This window comes from Pteropus medius, unplaced genomic scaffold, assembly GCF_902729225.1.
Source record: "Pteropus medius unplaced genomic scaffold, Ma_sr-lr_union100, whole genome shotgun sequence".
NCBI classification, from domain to species: Eukaryota; Metazoa; Chordata; class Mammalia; order Chiroptera; family Pteropodidae; genus Pteropus; species Pteropus medius.
The window spans coordinates 25,230,246-25,242,786 of record NW_024355205.1 but is presented as its reverse complement, the minus strand read 5'-3'; positions in this window follow the sequence as shown (position 1 = coordinate 25,242,786).

Genomic DNA, 12,541 nt, shown 5'->3' with positions numbered 1-12,541 from the left:
ATTTGTAGAACTGGTAGCTAGAATTAGAAAATTAAGATAAAAGCTGTGAATCTTGCTCCATGAACAGGGATGTGGGCTAGAATGGTTGGAAATATAATGGAGAAAGGAGCTAGGTAAGGTCTAGGTCACAATAATAGCGACTGTCACGAAGGAGTGGTGGCCTGAGGATCAGTAGGAATAAGAAATCAAGATGAAGAGATAAAAAAGCATAGAAGACTGTCATGGCAATGTGGTTTTGGCTATTGCCTGTTGGAGTAGTGGTCAGATTAAGAAACTCTGTGTTATTCATTAAAAAAAAAAAAAAAGAGGTTGTTCAACATGGAGAGTATAGAACTGAGGACCCAATATTTTGACTTTGGAAATTTGTTTTTGGATCCATGACCTTATCCGGCACAAAGAGTTCTCTCTGGCATTGACTTGATAGAAGAAATACAACTTATCTATGTTTAACATCATTATGACCTGGAGATATTTCCAAAGTACAAAGACAGGCTCACTCCACACTACCACAGAAAACTTTTACTAAAGTGATAGTGACATTTAATACCTGTTGAATGAGCTCCTGTGGACCTGTGTCCTTTTACAGGGCTTTAGGTCTTCAAGATAGAATTTATAGCAATGTCTCTGAGGTCCATCAAGGTAGGTCTGGGAGGCCTGTGGCACCCTGTGAATATGTAAGTGCTAAGGGGACAGGTTCCTCGGTGCTGAAACAGGTCAGTGGCTGACTGATTGGGATGTAATCTGTGCACTCAAAATTGAAGTACTGTGAATGAGAGAAATCTATTGCCAAGCCCCACAGATATTGCTCCCATCAGAAAAAAAAAAATTCCTCCAGAACCACATAGCTTTCCATTTCTTATAAGAAATTCATCTCTATCATAATCTTTTGGGACCATTGTCTTCTATGTGGTTCATTGTTGACTGAAATGTTACGTGGCTCACAACTATACATTGTGGAGATGTGACTAGCAAAGGACTAATTAACTAACTACCTTTGGGCTAAGGTAGTTAGTTAATCATGGAGAAATTTGAAAGAAAATAAGAATTAGTTTAACAAGACTTGTTTGTACAGATTTCTCTGGGCTTTGACTTCCCGGATCTGGTGATAAGGATGTTTCTTTTCTCTTGATATAGGAAGGACAGCTTCTATATTGGGGTATCTCTTGGTTTGGGGGAAGAGAAAGGAACATGAGAGTGCCCTTCTTGCATCTGTCGTTTTTCAACCACCTTAAACTCAAAATAATTAATATGTCTGAGAAGTATATTTTGGAATGATATGTTCTGGCTCCTTCATTCATTTTACTATAAATGTAGAGGATGTTTGTATATTTTAAATCAATGTATGTTACGGAGAGAGAATCAAAATTCAGTGAGACATGTAAGGCTTTTCTATATTACTGTTGATTTTACCTATATTTAGTCATCTTTTCATGTCAAGGATCAACAAATTTATGTGTAAGATTCAGCTGCTCAACTCTGTGGTTGAAGTACAAAAACAGCCATGGACAATATATAAATGAATGTGTGCAGTTAAGTCTCAATGAACTTTTATTTATAAATCCAGGCAATGGTCTATTTAGTGAGACAATTCCCCATGGATGTCTCATATTGTTACGCCATCTTGTGAGCAAAATCTTCAGTAGCTAATTTTCTGCAAAATAACTTTTCAATAAAGTTTGTATAACTGAAAACCTTTGATGGTAAAGGTAATGTCTCCCTCTAGAGAAGATTTATTAACCTTTGGAGTAGTTAAGATTGTGTCTCTGTCCATCTCCATAGAGATCGTGCAGTCTGGCCAGCAGCCCCCTTTATAAGATCACCACTTTCTAATGTCATGGTGCTTCACTCATAATGAGCGAGCAACATCTGGTCCCTTTTGTGTGGAAACTGGGGCTCAGCGAACCCAGAAAATGATGTTACTCCAACTATTGCTCTTGTTGTGAGTAATAAACTCCCATGTGTTCTGCCAGTGTCTATAAAACTGTAGCAGGCTAATTTGTTAGCATGGAAGTAGGGTAAGCCCTCAGAGCCTTCACAATTCTTGACAAGCTCAATTTGTTCTGAGGGTAATAGTGGACTGACCCATGTTTTAGTAATTCTCTTGGTGTCTTTTTGGGTTCAGGTTCTAAGAGCTGACTTTGTGTTCTTCCAGAATAGACTGATTTTTTTTTTCTAAGTGGTTCTAATATTTTAATCGAACAATTATGTTATTATTTAGATTTAAAAAAAATGTATTGGACACATATCTGCACCTGTGTAGTTTTACCCTAAAAATTTTCAGGTGATTATGGAAAAAAGTATTTACATATTGACATGCTGCAATAATTGGAATGATTGTTTTCTTTATCCCAGCTATATTTCAATAATATGAGCACCTGCTTTTTTACCTGCTATTAATGAAGACCTGAAGCCTATAAATTAATTCCTATCAGTTCACACAGTATTTAGATATTTGGGCCCCAAAACAAATGGAGTCTGGCACCACTGATTGTCCAACAATTTGTTGGACAACTGGTAATTTTCAATTTAGTCCATAATAGCCACACATAACTTCATATATAATTGTATTTCTGAAGTTCCTAACACTGTCATTTTACATTCCTAGGGTAAATCCCTATCACTATGGATTATGCTTTTAATGCATATATACTCAAACCACATTTGATAGTTTGTCAGGTTTTGACATGCATCTTTAATACATTGAATCAATCTGGACATTTTAATATATTATTTAAACATTTTTACAATATGATAGTAAGTTTTGCCTTTGGGCTTAGTAAAATGGGCAGATTTGTATCTTCTAACCCTAGGATCATTAAATACAGTGAATATTTTTCCTTCCTTATTAACTTTGATTACTCACATAAGAGTCTTTGGACCCAAAGCTTTGACTATGAAGATGGGGCTATTCCTTTGACATTGTTTTATATAATTAGTTTCTCTATTACATATTTTTTAGTAAAATTTAGTCTTTCTACTGTATCAGCCAATATTTATAATTTGTGTTTTACAAATATAAAATATCTGTCTTTAATTTTTAAAAAATTATCTTCATAGACTGGTATATTTTTTTAAAAGAAAGTAATTTTAAATCATATTTCTAAGATATTGCATACCTATCTTATTTCTTATTTGTAGATAAGAATATATCCATGAACTCATCACCACAATCTACGCTATAAACATATCCATCACCTCGAAAAATTTCCTCCAGTAAGTGTCATATTCTTATTGGTTTTTAGAAATATTTTATTCCAAACAGTGAATATCTTTTATATATACAATCAGTTTTCCTCAAGCTGTAAATTCTCAAAATTTTCATGTATGCTTTCTTTTGACAGAATAGCTTAAAAGTTAAAAGAATTCTATTTTATCACTCTATCAATATGCCTTATATTTTTATTTTATTTTAAGACATTTCTATATCAAGGAAAAATTACATCTCAATATAATGTGTTTCCTTAAAAGTATTAGAGTAGTATATATACCACTATACATATATCACTATGTATATAAACAGATAGATAGAGCTAGCTATCTCTCTATTTTATACATTTTGATCTTAGAGTAGTAATTTATTTCTTTTAAAAACACTTCACTGTAGAAAATTTTAGTCAGACACAAAAACAGACAAAAGAGCTTGATGAACACTTGTGCCAACCAATCTCAATTTTTATGAACTCATCTTATTTCATATTTTCTCCAAGAATTTTTCCTTCTTTCACTTTATGTACTTATTTAATTTTTATGTTTTTATTAAGGTAAAAGTTTCATTGAGTAAAATTATCCTTTTAAGTGTAGTGAAGCATCATAGCATTGTGGTGAAAGCAAGCACTTTATCATGATTCTACTTCTCTATCATTTACTAGTTCTATATCTGCGAGTTCATTACTTAAAACCTCTGTGAGATCATGAAAAGAGTTGTATCGGGATCAAGTATGACAAGATATAGAAAGAATTCATAGTAAGCTCATTGTCAAAAGTTGGTTCTGCATGAAGCAGACTCTAAGACGGTATTCAGTGGACAGAATATTTAATATGAAGTGCTTTGGAAAAGGGTTGGGGAACACCATGTCCCCAGCTTGATTTTGCTAAAACAATCAAAGTTATAGGCATAATGGCAAGAAGGAATGTGGGTTCCTGACAGGAGCACATTTTGTCTTGTCAGGGAGAAACCTTTACGTTGCCTTCAACAAGGCATGGTGGTGATGGAGGGGGCGAGATCCATGACAGTGCCTAATAGACAAGGCCACATGAACAAGGCTTGAGGCACAGTTGGTCTGAGTAAATCACTAAAAACTAGTAAATCACAGTGGAACATGTGATCCTCCTGGAATATGAAAGCATGTATGGCTAATGAGAAGGTGCTGCAAGGTCATTTCCTCACTTGGCTTTCCTATCTACCGAAGACGCTGTCATGGAAAAGGTTTTCATTGCCTCCCAGATTCTAATGAAGTATGAGAATTTCTGCCTTCCCTCCCTTGGGGTACAGATACAGGCTACGAAACCACTTGGTTGCCACATAGAATGAGCATTGCAGGAAAGCTGCATCCTACCATCTGTATTCAATTTCTCTCTCTCTCTTTTTTTGTTAGTATTGTCTACACAAGCACCATGGCAAACCAGCATCCTTGGATGATCTTTCTTTCACTATCTATGTAAGTGATACAGTGTGAAGATCTTAAAAGAGACTTATTATTTCTTTATTGGTATATCTGTCAGAGTTTGGCCTTGGCTTGTGTGCTTGACAAGGGAGTGTTAGCTCTTAACAGAAATGTACCCCTTCTGTACGTTCAGAGAACTGGGGGGAATCTAAGGATCTAATAAGGGCATCAACCCAGATGATTCCTACTTCCAAACTAGATTCAGATATTGTGACATCAGAACTGCCTTGGCTGGCAATTTAGCTCTTTTGTGTATACTGACAATAAATTCTGGGCCTGTCATCTCCTTTTTCTGCTCCCTAACTATAGGAGGTGATAGATTAATTTTAGGCCGCTTCTAGCTTTCACACTTGGTGTTCAATTGACTATTAATTTTGTTCTAAAGCAGCGACTTAGAATAACTTGGTGGGCTTTTCTCAAATATAGGTGATAGGCCTCCACTTTTACAGTTTTGTATACAATAGATCTGAGGTGAAGCCTGATTCTGGACACTTCTAGCGAATTCCTTGGTTCACACTCTAAGAATCACTGTTCTAGGGCTTTCACTGGAGGGCAGCAATAGCCACCCAATTTACCGTCTTTATAATTACTGCCTCCTCTACATCCAAATCTCTCAGAGACCTGACATTTCCCCCTGACTGGTGCATTTGTTTTTCTCCCAGAACTGACTTAAATCACTGTGTGAACAAGTTTGCCCGAGACTATTTGTACTCCACCTGATGGAATGCTTATTGCCAGCTAGGCAGACTGTGATCCAACTCTAATAATTTTTCTTATTGCCTGATTTCTTAGACCATTCTTGGCACCCAATATTGTAAGTTGAATTCCCTAAGAAGAAGACACTGAGATGGTGATTTGTGTACAGGGTGTTTATTAAGTAGTGTCTATGGGAACTGAATAAGTGGGAAGGAGGAGGAAGAAAGGATTGGACAGAAGACGAAATCAACCTCTTAAGCAGACCCCATATCAGCTTTGGCGAAGAGCACTGGAAACTGGAGTTAAAATTGCCCATGATAGCTCTCCCGTATTGGTGCAAAATGATCAATCCTTTACACAACTGCCACTATCAGTAATTGGATGTGGGCCACACTATAAAAGGTATGACTTTTGACAAATCGTTCCTCTGCAGCTAAGGCAGCTGACAGCTGACGGCTGCTTACAGCTCTTCTAACTAGGGCAAAAGTTCTTTTCTGAGTCACATACCACTATGTCCAGCTCACTCAGAGTAATTGGTGGCTATCATTATGTCTTTTATAGCTAAAAGCTATCTAAACAAATCTATTTCTAGATATTTATTAATTATGATGTCATTTTAAATGAAACAATTTTGATTAATTTTTTCCGATAGGCTATTTCTGATAAAGAGGCAACTCCCCGCCCCCCTTTTTTGGTAAATTTATACTTTACTTTGTCATTTTACTAAACTCTTTATTAGTTCTATTTTTTATAATTTGAGATTTTTCAAACTTTAAATCATATTGTCTAAAAATAATGAGGATTTGTTTTTCTCTTTCAATATGCATGCTTGTAACTTATTGCCTTTATGAATAGCATTGATTAAGATGCTGTAAAAGATAGTTTAAATTATGGTCTTTAATGGTTGTCCCTGCTTTAATAGGCATGCTTAGCATATTTTAAAATTATTTATCATTTTTAATGTAAGATTTTTATTAATATTCTTTCTAAACATATAAAGATAAAGAAATTTTCTTCTATTCCTAATTCATAAGTAATTTTATAAATATGCACCAAATTTCATTTATTTTTTGGCTCTACTGGCTCATGTAGGTCTTTTCCTTGATTCTGTTAATATACTAAGTTAGATAACAAATTTTCTCTTATGGAACCATCATTTTCTTCTGATAAACCCTAGTGGCATATTATTTTATTTTGTACAATGCTAAATTCTATTTGTAAGTGTTCTATTAAGGAAGTGATGTTCCCTATACTTTTATTTTTGGTGCTAGCCTTTTTAAAAAATTTTATGTCTGAGTTAAATCAACCTTTTAAAATACATTGTGAAGCTCTACATATTTTTATATAATTGTGCTTTCAAAACAGTACTATGAAGAAAGTAGATATTTAAAAAAGAGCTATATTAGTTTCAATTTTGCCTGAAGACACAAGATATTAGATAATGCATTCTAAAAGATAGATGAGCAAATGTTAACAAACCATAGTCTATAAAATAGGGGAAAATAATCCTTTGATGTTCATGGATTTTTAGATTACATTTAGTACAGTTGCATACAATATAATTTGCATGTAGTAAAACATGGAATAATTACAAAAGCATTAAAATAGTTAGGGTTTAAACTTACATTTTTAAACAAGTGTCATATGAAAATTACAAGGAATCATAAAGTCTACACTTACTTGTAAAAACAAAAAAAACAAACAAAAAAACAAGTCCTATGTTAACTGATGTTATAGAAAGAAAAACCTCAGATGTTTGATTGGAATGAAATTTCATTTATTTTAAACAGACACAAATACTTCCAGTTGTTAAATACTAAATATCAAAGCATATGTATTTTCAAATTGAATTTGCAATTGACCATAGTATCAACACTCATATCCCACATCTCAAGAAGTATTGATGCTTGTATTATAGAGTGCTTTGCCTTTGACTAAGGAACAGAGAAAAATAGAGCACATATCAATTAGTGTTCCTTTTCTCATACACTTTAAAATAGATGCAACTTGTAACCACATTACATTAATTAAAAACTCTAATGGAAATGTTTGAACATAGGTGCGTTATTTAAAAAAACAATTTGCATTACAATATGTTATTGTACAGTTTGGAGTAACAAGGAATTGTTTCCAGAGGAGAAGGGGGAAAGGGGAAGGAGAAGAGGAAAGAGAAGAGGAAGAGGAAAAAGAAGAAGAAGAGGATATAAATAATAAAACGGCAATAACAACATACCTTTCAATAATTACTTTAAATGTAAATGGAGTAAATGCTCTAATCAAAAGACATAGGGTGGCTGAATGGATAAGAAAACAAGACACTCACATATGCTGCTTACAAGTGACTCATTTCAGATTGAAAGGCACGCATAGACTGAAAGTAAAGGGGTGGGAAAAGATATTTCATGAAAATGAAAACAAACAAAAAAAGCTAGGGTAACAATACCAGACAAAATAGACTTTAAACAAAGGCTATTATTACAAGAGACACAGAAGGACCCAGTAATCCAATTTCAGAGTATTTACTTGAACAAACCCAAAACACTACTTCGAAGGGACATGTGAATGCATATATTCATTGTAGAATTATTTATATTAGCCAAGATGTGGAGGTGTCCATCAAATTTATTTTTTTAATGCTTTTTTTTTTTAGGCAAGGCAACCCTTGGTTGACCTCACAAATTGCAAGGACCTTGTCAGTTTATAATCCCTTATTTTTTATTTATTTATGCCTACAGCACCCGGACTTCCTGGGTGGTCTTTCATCCAAGTACTAACCAGACCTGACCCTGCTCAGCTTATGAGATCAGACAGGATAGGGCTTGTTCATGGTAGCATGGCCGTAGGCTGAAGGTGTCCATCAATTGGTCAATGAATAAAGAGGTGGTACATATATACAATGGAAAATTACTCAGTCATCTGTAACCACATGGGTAGTTCTAGAGGGTATTGTGCTGAGTGGAGTAAGTGAGACAGAGAATGACAAATGCCATATGATTTCATGTACATGTGGAATCTACAGAACAAAATAAACAAACAAAGCAGAAACAAACTCATAGATACAGAGAACATTTTGATGGTTGCTAGATGGGAAGGAATTGGAGAGGTGGTGAAAAAGGAGAAGATATTTAGAAGTATAAATTGGTAGTTACACAATAGTTATTGGGAAGTAAAGTATAGCATACAGTCAATGATACTTTAGTAACTATTATGGTGTCAGATACATACTAGATTTATCGAAGTGATCAATTCATAAGTTAGACATGTTGTACACCTGAAACTAATATAATATTGTATGCAAACTGTAATTGAAAAATTATTAAAAAAACATATTCTTTTTTAACTTCAATTTAGATTACTGACCATATTTTTTCCCCCCTGGGACACAGAATATATTTTAGAGTTATTATTAAATTTTTGTACCTCCTGTTTTTCTAATAGTACCTCTCGAAAAAGCATTGTTTGATTCTTTTATGTAAGTCTTATATGCAGCTTAAAAAGTCCTTTATTAATATGATGCCAACTCCCAGTAACCCAAGCCTTCTGAAGGTAGTGTTTGGATCTTATTCCTAGATATCCAGAGACTCATTCCTTAAGAGACAAAACTAGCACTGCGATTCTTAGTGTGTCATTGTGAGGATTAAAAGAGATGATTCATTTAAACCCTTATATTTGTAGTTATTCATTAAATGCTAGTTATCATCATTCTTGAAAAAGTTGATAACACTTCAGTAATTAATCCCTAATATATTCACCAGAAAGGTAAATGTATAATTATAAATGTGATGAAGGATAACACAGTTTTACAGTTCTCTATTGCCTGTGGAATTATGGATAATCCACTGAGAAGGTGTCTGAGTGAAGAATAATAAATTGAAGAAGTGGAATAGGAACAGGGAGGAGGCATAAAAATTGGTCTAGGACAACCACCTGTGCAGAGACCCTGAGGCTAAAGAGAGACTGCGTTGTGCAGAATTTTGACAGCTCTAGGTTAATACTATTAGTATAGATCATATATATGGCTATATATAATACAAATGACTATATTTTCAATGAGAGGAGGGTGCATAGTTTTATGCGTATGAGGGTAGTGATCTATCATACTCAACAACTAGCACAAATTTTAGCAAAAGCTTTTCTCTCCATAAATACTGAATGAAATATAATTTTACACACACATGCACACAAACATGCTTATTACTTAAGGCCAGACTGTATGAATATTTAGGGAAAAAATAACTTGTATCTTTGGCTACTTATTTAAGACAATCTGTTATTGGCTATTTGTGGTAGAGGGTAGTGTAATTAAGAAGGAACAAGGCTAGTTGATCATTTAGTGATGAATGAGGTAAAAGAGAATTTCTAAGAAAATATAAAGATAATGAAAGCAAATATTGTTCATTTTAACTTTCATACATATACAATATGTACACAAATTTACATATTTTATTTTAGGTATTGTTCATGTACATAAACAAATGTCCACATTGGTCAAAAGCAACTTTTTTTAATGACTGCTGAAGATAAGTAATTAATTGATGTCTGAGACCAATTATTACATGGAGTTGAATGATTTTTAGCTGGCTTTGCATATTGTAATCAACATTTTGTAAGCATTTGAAGAAAAATGAAGTCTTTTTGTGTTACTGTTCTTAACTCCTTTTTTCTCTCAGTTTTGTCTAAGCCAATTATTGTTATTGAATATTGTTGAATAAAATGTATCATTATTTTGGATAAATTAAAACACAGAGATGGGAAATGGAAGAAGACTTGTCTCTCACTTTATTTCATTGAATATTGTTTTATACTCCTGACCTTAAATGTTTGTCATGGGCAAACTTTTGTTGAGTTGTGATATTTAGAGATTCATCTCAGTGACAGAGAGTGCTTTTTATGAAATGAGTTTAAGAATTGTTCATTTGAATGACATTACATAGAATCATCTGCTTTTAGGCAATCAAAGTTGTGCATATATAATATTTCTACTAAATGGTTACTCATAAAAATAAATGAAATATAAGTTTGTGCTTAGGAATTCCATGAATATTTATATGTAGTCTTACAAAAGAATTTTAGTTCTTTTGATTGAAGAAAAAGTCTATTATGTTTCTAGTCTTTCCTTGATATGTTTTTTATAAAGCTATTTTGGTAAAATAATATTTTCTTTACCATATGCCAGGATGTGGAAAAGGTAGAGCTGATTATGATGAATAAATTTTGCAAGCAGAATGATAAGCCTACCATGTTGGAAAAATTCCTGAGTGTTTCTAATAATATTAAAGCAAACCAAATAATATACCATCCAATATTTTTTTCCTGTGGTTTCTGTAAATAATAAATAATGAGGAAATATTTTAGAAAGTTCAAATCATTTTGTAAAGTTAGTTCAAATCTTCTTTTTAAATAAATATAAAGTTAAAATACAAATATATTATATATAACATATATAATATAATGGTTTTGTTTTTTCTGATCGATGTAATTAAATAAAAAATGCAGAGCTTGATGCAATCAAATGCAAAAAGAGTGTAATAAAACATGAAGCATACTAAAGAAATCATGTACACATTTCAGAATACATTATTTTGAGTTATTGAGACATTTAAGCACTGATTTTTTATCTTGTATATTTCAACAAAATACTCAGTACAAGTATATTGCATTAGTATTCTTAAAAAAATTTAAAAAATACTATATTTGCATGGTGCTTAGTTAATTGTAGGATGCTTTCTCATATGTTTAATACACTTACCATTTAATTCCTTTATCAATCTGCTAGCAAGGTATTGTCTCATCTTAAATATAAATATTCATAGAAGCTCAAGGCCACGTAGCTAATATGTGGTAAAACTAGCACTTGAAATTTTATTTCCTGATAGCCCTACTGCTTCCAAAAGTCACATATATTTTATAATGAATAAATGACTCTTATGTTAGTTCATTTGGAAATATGTTCGAAATGATAGATTATTCGATGTCATGGATCAGTGAGCTTTTAGGATCTAACAGATGTGTTCAAATTTGGCTCAACTACCTTCAGCTGTGAGATACAGCACATGTTACATGTTGGGGATAATAATTAGAAACATTTTTAGTTATTCTTATATTGTTAATTTTAAGGCTTATCCATTTCAGGTGGCAAAAACATAAAATAGAATGGTTAGAATAATTGTGATTATCTTAAGACTCATTGTATCTGTCTTCTCAGGTTGCCATAACCAAACATCATAGATTGGGTGGTTTAAACAACAGAAATGTCTTTTCTCACAGTTCTGGAGGCAAGGTCCAGGATCAAGTTTCCAGCAGAGTTGATTCTTTCCTGGCCAATAGAAGTCACCTTCTCACTGTGTCTTCATATGGTTTTTCCTCTGTGTGTGCAGGGATAGACAGAGAGATTTCTGGTATCTCTCTCTCTCTGTCTCTTTTTTTTTCTTATAAGATACCAATTTTATCGAATTAGGACCCCACCATTAAGACCTCATTTAACCTTAATGACTTCCTTCATGGCCTTCTCTCCAAATACAGTCAGATTGATGGCTAAGGCTTTCAATATGGTTTTTGAGGACACATAATTCAGTTCATAATATTCATAAAAAATTAGATTAAGAGATCAAATAGGTAACATCATGGACCCAAACGGTATGGTTAAGATTAGGAAGAAAATGGACAAGTGTATTTATTATAATCTACTTATTTTCTTATTCATTTTAAAATAAATATTCTTTGAAGCATTTGCTACATGCTGGTCCTTCTTCTAGGTTCTGGGATGACAGTTAATAGTCATCATTTCCATTCTACTTCTCCTGAGTTTGTTGTGAAGTGAAGCCCATTTCAAGAAAAAAAAAAAAGATATATAAAACAGACAGATTCAGTTTTATTTACTTATTTATTTTGTAGCATTCTGGTTAGAATTTCTAGGGAAGAAGGAAGGATAAGCTAAATATTATCCTAATATGAAAAAATCTGGGATTTTCATAGTCAGGCCTTTCAGAATCCTTAGGAAGTTAAATGGTATAGCTACCAAATGTTTGCCCCTGATTCCTGCTGTGAGTAGAAAAAAAAAGAGAAACATTTCCACATGGAATATTACAATTTTTAAGATTTGCCGTTTCTAACTACAAATATGGCCACTGTGAGAATATTATTCTATATTTAATAAAAAGTGTAAAGAGAAGTAAAAAAAT